The sequence below is a fragment of the Macaca thibetana genome, chromosome 6, assembly GCF_024542745.1.
Source record: "Macaca thibetana thibetana isolate TM-01 chromosome 6, ASM2454274v1, whole genome shotgun sequence".
Classification (NCBI taxonomy): Eukaryota; Metazoa; Chordata; class Mammalia; order Primates; family Cercopithecidae; genus Macaca; species Macaca thibetana.
Window position 1 is genome coordinate 112,268,186 of NC_065583.1, and position 11,925 is coordinate 112,280,110.

The window sequence follows — 11,925 nt, forward strand, 5'->3', positions numbered from 1 at the left end:
ATCCAATATTAAGACTTACTATAAAGCTATAGTAATCAACAGAATGTGGTCTTGATGAAGGGATAGACATGTGGATTAATGCACAGAATAATAGAGAGTTCAGGAATAGATCTACACAAATATGACAATTTGATTTTGACAAAGGTATAAAAGCAATTCATGAGACAGGATAATTTAGATATGTTGTTAGAAAAATTGTACCATATGCAAAAATTGAACCTATACCTAAATTTTATACTTTATACACAGATTAACTCAAAATGAACAAATATCTAAGTGTAAAATTATAAAACTTCTAAAAAAATAGGAGTAAATATTCATGGCTTGCAGTTAGGCAAAAAGTTCTTAGAAATGAAACAAAAAACACAGTCCATAAAAATATAAATTAATAAATTGGACTTCATCAAAATTTAAAACTGTTACTCTGACAAAAATCACTGTCAAGAGAATAAAACTACAGACTGCGATAAAATATTTTCAAATCACAAAAATGACAAAGGACTCGTATTAAGAATATAAGGAACTCAAAATTCAGCAAATACTGCATTGTCTCACTTATATATGGGACCTAAACATTCAAACTCATAGAAGTAGAGAGTAGGATGGTGGTTACAGAGGCTGAGGGTGGGAGATGGTCAGGAAAGGGGAGATATCAGTCAAAGGGTACAAAATTTCAGTTAGGATGATTAAATTTTGGTGTTCTATGGCACAGGATGGTAACTATAGTTAATAATTACATATATATTTCAAAATTGCTCCATTTTAAATATTTTCACCAAAAAAAAGGATAAGTGAGGTGATAGGTATGTTAATTAGCCTGATTTAAACATTCTGTAATGTATACATGTATAATTACATCACATTGCACCCAATAATTAAACATAATTATTGTCAATTTAAAAATAAATAAATAACAACCCAATTTAAAAGTAGGTAAAGGACCAAAGAGGATGTAAGGATGGCAGTTAAGCACTTGAAAAAACATACAACATTACTGACCATTAGGGAAATGCAAATTACAATCACAATGAGATGACACTACACATTTATTAGAATGGCTAAAATAAAAGATACTGATAATACCAAGTGCTAGCAAAGTGCAAGAAAACCAAAACTCTCATACATTGCTGATACATACTGGCATACTCACTCTGGAAAAAAGAGTTTGGCAGTTAAGCATGCACTTACTATCTAACACAGCAGTCATATTCCTGGACAAATAGAAATTATGTTCACACAAAAATTTGTACATAATTGTAGCAGCTTTATATGTAATAGCCAAAAACTGAAAGCAACCCAAATCTTCAACAAGTGAATGGATAGTATGAAGTGGTGCATCCTTATAATGGAATACTACTCACAATTAAAATGGATCAACTGCTGATACATGCAACAAAATGAATGAATCTTGAAGACATAGTGTTAAGTGAAAGAAGCCAGTCTCAAAAGTGTATATACTCTTTGATTTTATTTGTACTATATTCTCACTAATTTTATGTTACATTTGCAGTGGCCAATGTCTGTAATCCCAGTACTCTGGGAGGCCAAGGCAGGAGGACCACTTGAGCCCAGGAGTTAGAAGTCAGCCTGGGCAACACAGTGAAAACCTGTCTCTACTAAAAATACAAAAATTAGCTGGGTGTGGCGGTGCACACCTGTAATCCCAGCTACTTGGGAGGCTGAGGTAGGAGAATCGCTTGAACCCAGGAGGTGGAGGTTGCAGTGAGCCAAGATCATACCACTGCACTCCAGCCTGGGAGACAGAGTGAGACTCCGTCTCAAAAAAAGAAAATTATCAAAAAGACAAAACTATAGTGATGGAAATCAGTGGTTGCCATTGGTCATGGATTGGGAGAGAGTGTAATGATAAAGGGATAACATGGGGACACTTCTGTAGGGTTGTTTAGACTGTTCTATATCCTGATTACAGTAGTGATTATACAAATCTATATGTGTTAAAATTGTAATATTGTACACCAAAAAAGTACATTTTACCGTATGATAATTTTAAAAATACAAAACTTTTAAACACTATTTGACATTGCAAATTTATGAAATGTTTCAGCCACTCCTAGAATTTACAATATGCCCCTATTATTAAAACTCAAACTTTAAAATCTATAATTTAGGATGGTAGCAACTTCATCCATACTTTGCACAAAGAAGTGAGTTCTCTGAGCAGCCACCATAGCTTAGGCTACTAGGCAAGGAGAATAGTTTTTCTGGTATGGCTTCATTCTCTTTTTGATCAGCCGTTGGATCAACCCCTATACTGACTACACCAAGGATAGAGGAAAAGAGGACTGTTATTCTGCTGTTATGAAAAAGGCTGGAAAAAAAGGAGAAGATGCCACTTTGTGGGCAATGATAATATTGCTTAGGGCAAGAGCCTGGGGGAGAGCTGACACGGTTCAAAGTAGTGTTTAGAGACAAGAAAGAAACAAGACCTTCCTTTGCTTTTAAGTTTTGATAAAGCTTATATCTACAATATCCCGGCACAATTTTTCTTGATGTATCTAATGCATCAGTATCACTGTTCCTCATTTAGCTGGCTTTTGCTTCTTATGTTCTTTTCTTTTCTATATTTTTTGTGTTCTGTTTCTATGAAAAAGAGTCAAAACATAAGCTAATATCAGAGATTCATTTTAAAATAATATCTAGGGGTATCTTCTAGGTTTAGTATAGGCTTAGCTCCACTTTTCACAGCTTCCACATATGTAGTCCTGCATCATAATTACTAGGTTGATCTAGTGGTTTTGTGTTTCTTGTATTATTTTGGAAATTCCTGAAGTATCTAATAATTCAAATCAGATTATATCATTTCTGGGATAGTTTTATTGCTAACTGTATTATAGTAAATTCAAATTTATATAACAAAATGCTCCGATAATCAGAATATTCACTCAAGTAAAAGCCAGTTCCACTGGAGATAACCTTTTGAAAATAAGAAAAGTCCACTAGTGCTAAAACACAAGGAATATACAATGAAGTCATCATTACTTTGTCAGCCACATAATCGGAAAAAAACTGTTCAGCAGGTGTTTATGAACCACAAAGAAGGAAAGCTGATGGTTGTAATTCTTAATCTTAAGATCCTATGCTTTGTTTCATTCCTCAGAGGATATTTGAAAACACTTCCTAGGAAGAAAGACTCAAGAAATGACCATTACCAATGACCTAGCTGCCATTTGTCACCCCATTTCCTGCAAAATGCATGCTCTTTATATTTTATATTTCCAAGTATAAATGTCTTGACCCTTCAAACACTGACCATAACTTTAATAAAAAATGTTTTTTGTTTATTTTTCAGCATTTTATATGTGGGAAGCACTTAGGAAATAATTGTTGAATGAATTAATTAATGAAGAAATGAATGAATTAATGAAGGAATGAATGCAAAAACAAACAGCTGTGAAAAAAAGCTAAAAAAAATTCTGCCTTCTTATGCAAGATGCTAATCATAGCATTCCACAATGCTAATGGTATGTCCACAGACTCCACCTTCTTATGTATCTCTCCCCTGAGATGAATAGATGAGTCTATGGTCTGTGGGCCTTCTCATAGACCCATTATCTTGCACTGTATCCCTTTTCTCTGCCTAATTAAAGTATTTCTTCTGAAAGGCACTGCTGAGTTTAAAATGTGTCAAATCAAATGTTTGTGGAGGGCTAAAACACTATAGCCTCAGCAAATTGCAGTCTCTTCATCTGGGTGATGCAAGCACTGGCCTTCGCTGTGCCCAATTTAGATATCAGAAACTTGTTCCATTTGTACTATGCTATTTACCCATTATACTCATTCAATTTTCCCACATACCTTTCCCAATTATCTACCAATTTAATCCATTTAATCTATCTCTACTACAGTAAATATGTTCCCCTTTAGCATTTACTAGCACTTGGGCCAAATGTTCAAGGGCCTCTAACAGGCTTTGTGATTCATTTATTTTTCCTCTTCCTGTTCAATTTTGTACATACCACTCATCACGAAAATGGATGCTGCTGCTGTAGATAAATGCACTGGCAAGAACCTAACTACACAATCAGCCATTTAGTCCCGAAAAACAGAGTAATGACTGCAAAATGGATCTGGGCCACAGGGCAGAAACCATACTTAAACTTCATTCAGCATAGCACCTGCCACAGAGCTGATATAGTGAAAAATTGTGTCATGATGAGATGCCCTAGGTCTGGGTGCCATTTACTGTCCTTTCCATTATTGTTGATAATAGCAGTGCTTTCAAATGGAACAACATTCTTCCTGCCATGGATCAAAAAGATTTAGAAAAATATCCTATCATCCTATTTGAGAGACCAATAAAGTAATAATTCAATTTTCTTAGTATTGCTGAGACCTTGGCAGCTAATATTAATTATTATCTCTAGCCATTTGGCACCAGCTAGTGCTTGTAAATTACAGTAAACTGCATTTTTCTATTTTGTTTTGTAGGATAATTAGCCCATTTTGAACATTGGGAAGAGGACCAGTCTGATGCATACACACTTTTCTCAGGTAACTCCTAGCATGACCAACTTTCTACTTTGACACTGACCATTTCGTTTAAAATTATGGATGCCAATTTCTAATCAGTTTACCTTTGCATTATCTATAATATCCCATGACATTGCTTTAGTAGAGATACTTCTCAGCCTCTGTTTTTTGTTTGTTTGTTTGTTTGTTTTGGCACTTCATGAAAGTTGTTTCTCCTATGTGCCAAGAAAAATCTCAACACAACAGAAGTACGTGTGGAACCTAAAAAACTTCAGCATTTGCCACAATTAATAGGGTTATTTTATCCTGTAAGAAGGAAATCTGCTGGATGCAATGGCTCACACTTGTAATCCCAGCACTTAGGGAGACTGAGGCAGGCAGGTCACCTGAGGTCAGGAGTTCAAGACCAGCCTGGCCAACATGGTGAAACCCCGTCTCTACTAAAAATACAAAAATTAGCCAGGCGTGGTGGTGGGTACCTGTAATCCCAGCTACTTGGGAGGCTGAGGCAGTAGAATCACTTGAACCTGGGAGGCGGAAGTTGCAGTGAGCCCAGGTGATGCCACTGTGCCACTGCAGTCCAGTCTGGGCAATGAAGTGAAACTTTGTCTCCAAAAAAAAAAAAAAAGGAATCCATTGGTATAACCCATAACCTGAGCAGGGGATTATCAAATTTATAAGGACTTTATAAAAAGACAAACAGTTGGGAGACATAAGTATTTATTTGGCAGCTTTATTTGAACAGAGTTCTTCTTTGATATGGCCAGTTTTGGGGGCCTAACAAATGAATTAACAATTTCCCCCACACAACACACAGAGTAGAGGAAAGGATACACATAAATTACCTATTGTGGTTGACAACATCCACATTAGCCCTCACCATCTGAGATTACTGAAAAAACAGATTGTGGTGAGAATTGCTAATTGGCCACTTAGTTTGCATATCCTCTCCTCTTTCTTATTGACAGAATCTCATTTTATCCAAGGAGGCAACATGCCCAGCTAAGAGATTATATTTCCTAGTTGTCTTAGTCTGTTTTGTGTTGCTATAACAGAATACCACAGACTAGGTAATTAATAAAGAAAATAAATTTATTTGACTCATGGTTCTTGAGCCTGGGAAGTCAATGGGAATGGTGCCAGCATCTGCTTAGCATCTGGAGAGGGCCTTCTTGGCATCATCCTGTGGATAAAGGAGGAAGAGCAGGAAAGCATGCACAAGAGAGAGGAGGAGATCAAACTTGCAGCCTCAAGCCCTTTCATAATTGTCATTAACCCATTCATGAGGGTGAAGCCTTCATGAAAACACCTCCCATTGGGCCCTGCCTCCAATGCTGTTGCACTGGTGATTGAGTTTTTAATACACACTTTTTGGGGGGCACATTTAAACCATAGCACTAGTCTTTCTGCAAGTTTCTGCGACTGAGACTTAAGTGGATGGAAATAATTGAGGGGGGCTTCTGGGATTGTTCTTTAAAGGCAGCCAGTTTCCCAGGGAGGGTGTTCATTTGTGGCCCTCTCCACCACTAACCACATTTTTCTTTCTCACTGAAACAAGTGCATGATAGACAGTAACACCCTAGCAGCCACCCTGTATTTTGAAGATGAATGAGTGACACCAAGGATGAGAAAGTGAACGTGGAGTCCCGGACTCCCCATCTCCAGACCTCTTATAGGAGAGAGAAAAAGGAAACCTGTGTCTTCCTAATGTCATGATTATTTGGGTTTTTTGTTCAGAGGATTCTGCCAAACCTAACAGTAATTTAAAAGCTTATCAAGCAACTATAAATTTATTGAGCACTTTCTATTCTTAAAATTTGGGATTTGCCCTTTCATTAAATAGTAGAAATATAAGCAATTATCCTTGTTCTTTTTTGAAAATTTATTTTAAGAAATAAGGCTGACCTTGAGCACAATGCTGTGTCAAAACTCTGTCAGAAATACACATGAACTTACATAACACTCCATACTTCTTTTGTAGTGACACTTTCCATATGACTTTTCCTTCTTTTTTTTTTTTTTATTATACTTTAAGTTCTAGGGTACATGTGCACAACATGCAGGTCTGTTACATATGTATACATGTGCCATGTTGGTGTGCTGTACCCATTAACCCGTCATTTACATTAGCTATATCTCCTAATGCTATCCCTCCCCTTCCCCCTCCCCCCAACCCACAACAGGCCCCAGTGTGTGATGTTCCCCTTCCTGTGTCCAAGTGTTCTCATTGTTCAATTCCCACCTATGAGTGAGAACATGCAGTGTTTGGTTTTGTGTCCTTGCGATAGTTTGCTGAGAATGATGGTTTCCAGCTTCATCCATGTCCCTACAAAGGATGTGAACTCATCCTTTTTTATGGCTGCATAGTATTCCATGGTGTATATGTGCCAATAGTACTGTAAGGTTCTTGAAAAAGAAGCTGGATCTAATTCATACATCGAGTAATCAGTAAAAGCATTACAGCTATGACACAATGAAAATGATATGTGAGTTTTCCTGCCATTCTGCTTACCTCTTACAGCAAGAGATAATTCCAGCTTGGTCAATTGTGTCTTGCCTATTTCCTTTCCTAACATTCAAGAAACTCCTTCTTAACCACTTAAGTGCTGGACTCTTGCAACAGAAAATCAGGATGAAGTAGGAGAACAGTATTAGGTTGGTGCAAAGGTAATTGCTTTTGCCATTACCTTTGATAGCAAAAATCGCAACTCTTTTGCACCAACCTAACAGTTCAAGGGACTATTCTATAAGGCAAGGAACACACGGTGGCAAAACCTAGAAGACTATTTTATTCTTAATGTTTAGCACCTTTTTTCAAAGGTTTAAATTCATTAGAGTACATAATTTAAATATAATGCACCCATTTTAAGTGTATAACAAAATGAGTTTTGACAAATGTATATGCCTAAGCTATCATCAGCCCAAATGTAATATAAAACACTTCAATCAACCCACTATGGCCTCTCAAGCACATTGAAGTTCTAGCCTCAAGAAATCATTGATGTGTTTCCTGCTACTGTAGGTTTGTTTTGCCTATTCTGAAATTTCATATTAGTGGAATCATAAAACATATCCTCATATGTGTCTGTATTCTTTCACTCAACATGATATTTTTGAGATTAATTCAGGTTTTATAGTGTTTCAGTAGTTCATTTTTTTTTTGTAAGACAAAGAACCTTTACTATAAAAAAAAAACTATTTTTTTAAAATAGTGGGGTAACGGCACTGCATCTGGCAGAAGGCAGGCCCCTAAGATTAGTCTTTCTTTTTATCCCAACCAAGCCAAGTAGACCTCATCCTTCAAAGTTCATTCATTTTTATTGAAGAGTAATAGTTTATTGCAACACAGTAAAAAGGTAACCTACAGAAAGGGAGAAAAATATTTGCAAACTATGTATCTTATGTTGATTAATTTCCAAAATATCTAAGGAACTCCTACAACTCAGTGGTTTAAAAAACATAATAACTCAGTTTTTAAATGTGCTAAAGACTCACATAGATATTGTCTAAAGAAGACATACAAATGGCCAATAGATAGATGAAGAAATGATCAATGTCACTGATCATCAGGGAAAGGAAATCAAAACCACAATAAGATGTCACCTGACACCTGGTGGAATGACTATAATTTTTTTTTTTTTTTAGATGGAGTCTTGCTCTGTCACCCAGGCTGGAGTGCAGTAGCATGATCTCAGCTCGCTGCAAGCTCTGCCTCCCGGGTTCACACCATTCTCCTGCCTCAGCCTCCTCAGCCTCCCGAGTAGCTGGGACTACAGGCACCTACCACCATGCCCGGCTAATTTTTTGTAATTTTAGTAGAGACAAGGTTTCACAATGTTAGTCAGGGTGGTCTCGATCTCCTGGCCTCATGGTCCACCCGCCTCGGCCTCCCAAAGTGCTGGGATTACAGACGTAAGTCACCGCACCTGGCCTGGCTATAATTTTTTTAAAAGACAAGAAGTGTTGGCGAAAATGTGGAGAAAAGGAACTTTTGAACTTTTGAATGTTGTTGATGGGAATCCAAAATGGCACAGCTGCTATGGAAAATAGTATGGAAGTTCTTCAAAAACGTAAGAACTGAACTACTATATGATCCGGCAATCCCACTTCTAATGGAATAAAAACAAGACCTCAAGGAGACATTAGCACTTCTATATTCATTGCAGCACTATTCATACTAACCAAAATGTGGAAACAACTCAATATCCATCAACAATTGAATGTATAATTAAAATGTGGTATATACATATAACGAGATACTATACAGGTGTTTGCTGGGTCATTGAAAAGAGAAACATTGGAGCAGTAGTGGTTTATGAGGGCAGTGGGTGCAAGAAAACAGAATTTGGAGATGATTGGGTTGGCTTATGTTCCCTTCAAATAAAGAACTTTACTACACTGTACATTAGCCTGGGACACCGCTCAGGAACCAACAATGTGGAACATAACTTTTTAAATATTATATAATAATGGCAGTATGTATTCAAGTATTAAATAATGGGATGCTGACAATAAATGCTTTAAGAGATCAGAAATCAGAGAGGAAGAAATGGACTAGAAAAATCAGGGATATTTACTTAGAGAGGTAAACTCTGAAAAAGTGATAGGATTGAGATAAGCTGAAAAATGTGATAAGCTTTTGGAGGGGGTCGTCCAAGACTTCCAGCTGCCTCCAATAGGGGAAAATTACCAAGGTTTAATTAAAAAGCTGCTTGAATCTGTTCAAGTTGAGTAAAGCTCCATATGGATGCCTGGTATCCTTTGCCTCCTTTATATATATCGACTCTGTCTATGAGATAGTACATATTGAATTCATTTGGAAACAATTATGTCCTGTGCAAATCGTTATCAACATCACTGTTAACCCATGTTTGTGGGGTGGTGGTTATGTAGAATTCTATCCAATTCTCAACACCGGTTGTCAGAATAGCTTTGTTATTGAAATGAGCAGAATCTAACTTATGAAAACAGTGAGTGCCACATGTTTCAAACATGACCTTTACCCGATTAAACTTGCATAACCAACCCAAGAGTGATGTCCAATGACACCACTTGATACTTAGGTCTGCTATTTTAATAAGACACAGACAGGTTTAGCAGATGTTGCAACAAACAAGTAAATATGTTCTAAGCAATAAATCTGCAGAGACATTCAGGATAGCATGAAAAGAATGTGCTTCATTCTTTCCAATGTGATCACAACAAGTAAGATTTTATCACTAATTACAGATGCATACACATATTCATGGTGTACTGGGAATAGCATCTCCATATGGCATGACTTGCAAAGACCTTAATGTCTCAAACATTATTATACAATTGAGAGAACATTTCAACATTAAGAATATTCTGTATTTCATATATCAAATGGATATGTGACTTAGTGAAAAAACTACCACCTATTCTGATCACATCGGAGTCACAAATTGCTTGTGCTAGCTTAAGAATGTTATTTAATATCTTTCTATGTCTGAGTTTCTCCATTGCCAAGTTGACTTTATTATCTAAATTATGAACAACTTGCTGGAAAGGAAGAAGAACAGAAGGTTGTCTGGGAAAGCAAATATTCTATGTACGTTTAAGAAAAAAAGAATTTTATAATATGATATGCAAATACTGCTGCACAATTTTCCCCCATGACACTAAAATGAAAAATTAATACTGACGACAGAAGCAAATACGGCATTAAATTTTTTCAGTGTGCAAGATAAATAGGAATCATCAATCATTCTCATTTTTATCCTTTCCTCGGGCAAAATAAAAATTCTATGGTTTATAAGATGGCAATAAAATTATGCAGAGAAGCTCCACTTAGCCAGATAATTGAGTCTATATTAAAGATCAGGATTACAAAAATATATGTCTAAAGGCAGACATTTATTGCAAAGTAGAAAATATCTGTTCATTAGGCCCAGTAAAGATTTAGACAAGTGTTATTCACCTTTTTAGTTCACTAAACAATTAATTTTGGGCTTCCATTCTTCATAGTCATTAATCCAGTCCTTCTAATGAGACTATTTGCCTAAAACGGTTTTTAATTGCACATAAATAGAAAAAGTAAACATATTATACAAAACTTTTAATTAATAAATAGAAACAGGTTATTCACTTTGAGCAGTAGTATTACCATTGTTTCCACTGACCCCATTGTTTCCATGGACCGTTGTTTCCATTGAGGTGTGCAATACATAGCAATAGAATAAATAAATGCAAACTAGTGGCAACTTCTTATAAGTTATAAAAAGTAAACAAACCTCAGAACTTTATAACTCACAATGGCAACTTATAAGTTTCAAGCGTGCAATCTATTTTTAAAATTAAATTATTCTCAGGTACTGAAAACAGTGAGCAATATATTTTTTTAATATATGGCAATTTTCTTTTTCCCCAAATATTAAAAAGTAAAAAAGAAAAGTAAGGCTCATACTCTGGTGCTCAAATTAAACTTGATAACCTATATACCGGGACCAAGAGTTCCAAGACCATTTTTTTATGGTCTTACAGGTGGTTTTTTGTACATCAGCCTTACTTCCCGAACAGGTAGCATTGGGACAAATCAGTATGTAAACCTGCTTCTCCTTCTCTATTCTACTTTCATTACTTCAGCACTGAAAGTGGTTATTCTAAGTTATATCTAATCTGCTTGGGATACAGGTGGTTACAACTATCTTTATCTACATGTATCTATCTGTACATAGACATTAGGCTATAGGACCTTAAAACAATAGGCCTTAAAAGGAATCTGAAATCTACAGGACAAGGCGTATGCTCAGATCATATTTAAAAATGATTCTCCTATGCCAAGTGGAGACCTGAGGACTCATTTGATTATGGGCCAGCCATCTTAACAGAAGTTGAGGCAGCTCCTCAGCCCCTAAGCTGTATGCACTACAGCCTTCATTACCACAAACCGGGCACTTCTCTTTCAGTTTTTGTCTCTATGGCAGTAAGATGGAATCAGTAATAACAAGTCCAGTGTAAGAATTATTCGTGATAAGAAAAAATTGTCTACCGAGTGCTTTAAGTTCCTAGGAAACTGTGCGAACATAGTTTGTCATTTGTATTCTGAGACTTTGTCCTTGCAGGAATCATCAGCCTCTTAGTGCCATGTTGCCCATGCATTCTTTCCACAGGAGCGCCTTTTTCTGTTTGATGTTTGGGACATGCTAGTTCAAGTTTTCAGGATTTCTAGCCAAACAACTTTTATTGTTGTTGTTAAGAGAAAAATCTCTTAAGCCAATAATCATGCATTTTTTTCTCTTTTAAAAAAGTGAGGTCCTTGGGTATCATTTTAATACTATTAATTTGGAAGTGAGGAGAGTCAAGTTCTAGCCAGACTCTTGTGTGAGTTTCATGGAATGGCATTTAATCATTGCTCTGGGTTCAGTTTTCATCACTATCAGAATGAGGGTGGTAGACTATACAATCTTAGAG

General features: G+C 36.3%; 1 long non-coding RNA gene across 1 annotated transcript; it reads left to right on the forward strand.

The window, feature by feature from the left end:
- The first annotated feature begins 2,800 nt into the window (after nt 1-2,800).
- LOC126957663 (uncharacterized) lies at nt 2,801-11,450 on the forward strand. The gene is made up of 3 exons (XR_007726856.1): nt 2,801-3,482; nt 4,450-4,512; nt 8,137-11,450. It is a non-coding gene; the product is annotated as an uncharacterized LOC126957663 (long non-coding RNA).
- Nucleotides 11,451-11,925: the final 475 nt, after the last annotated feature.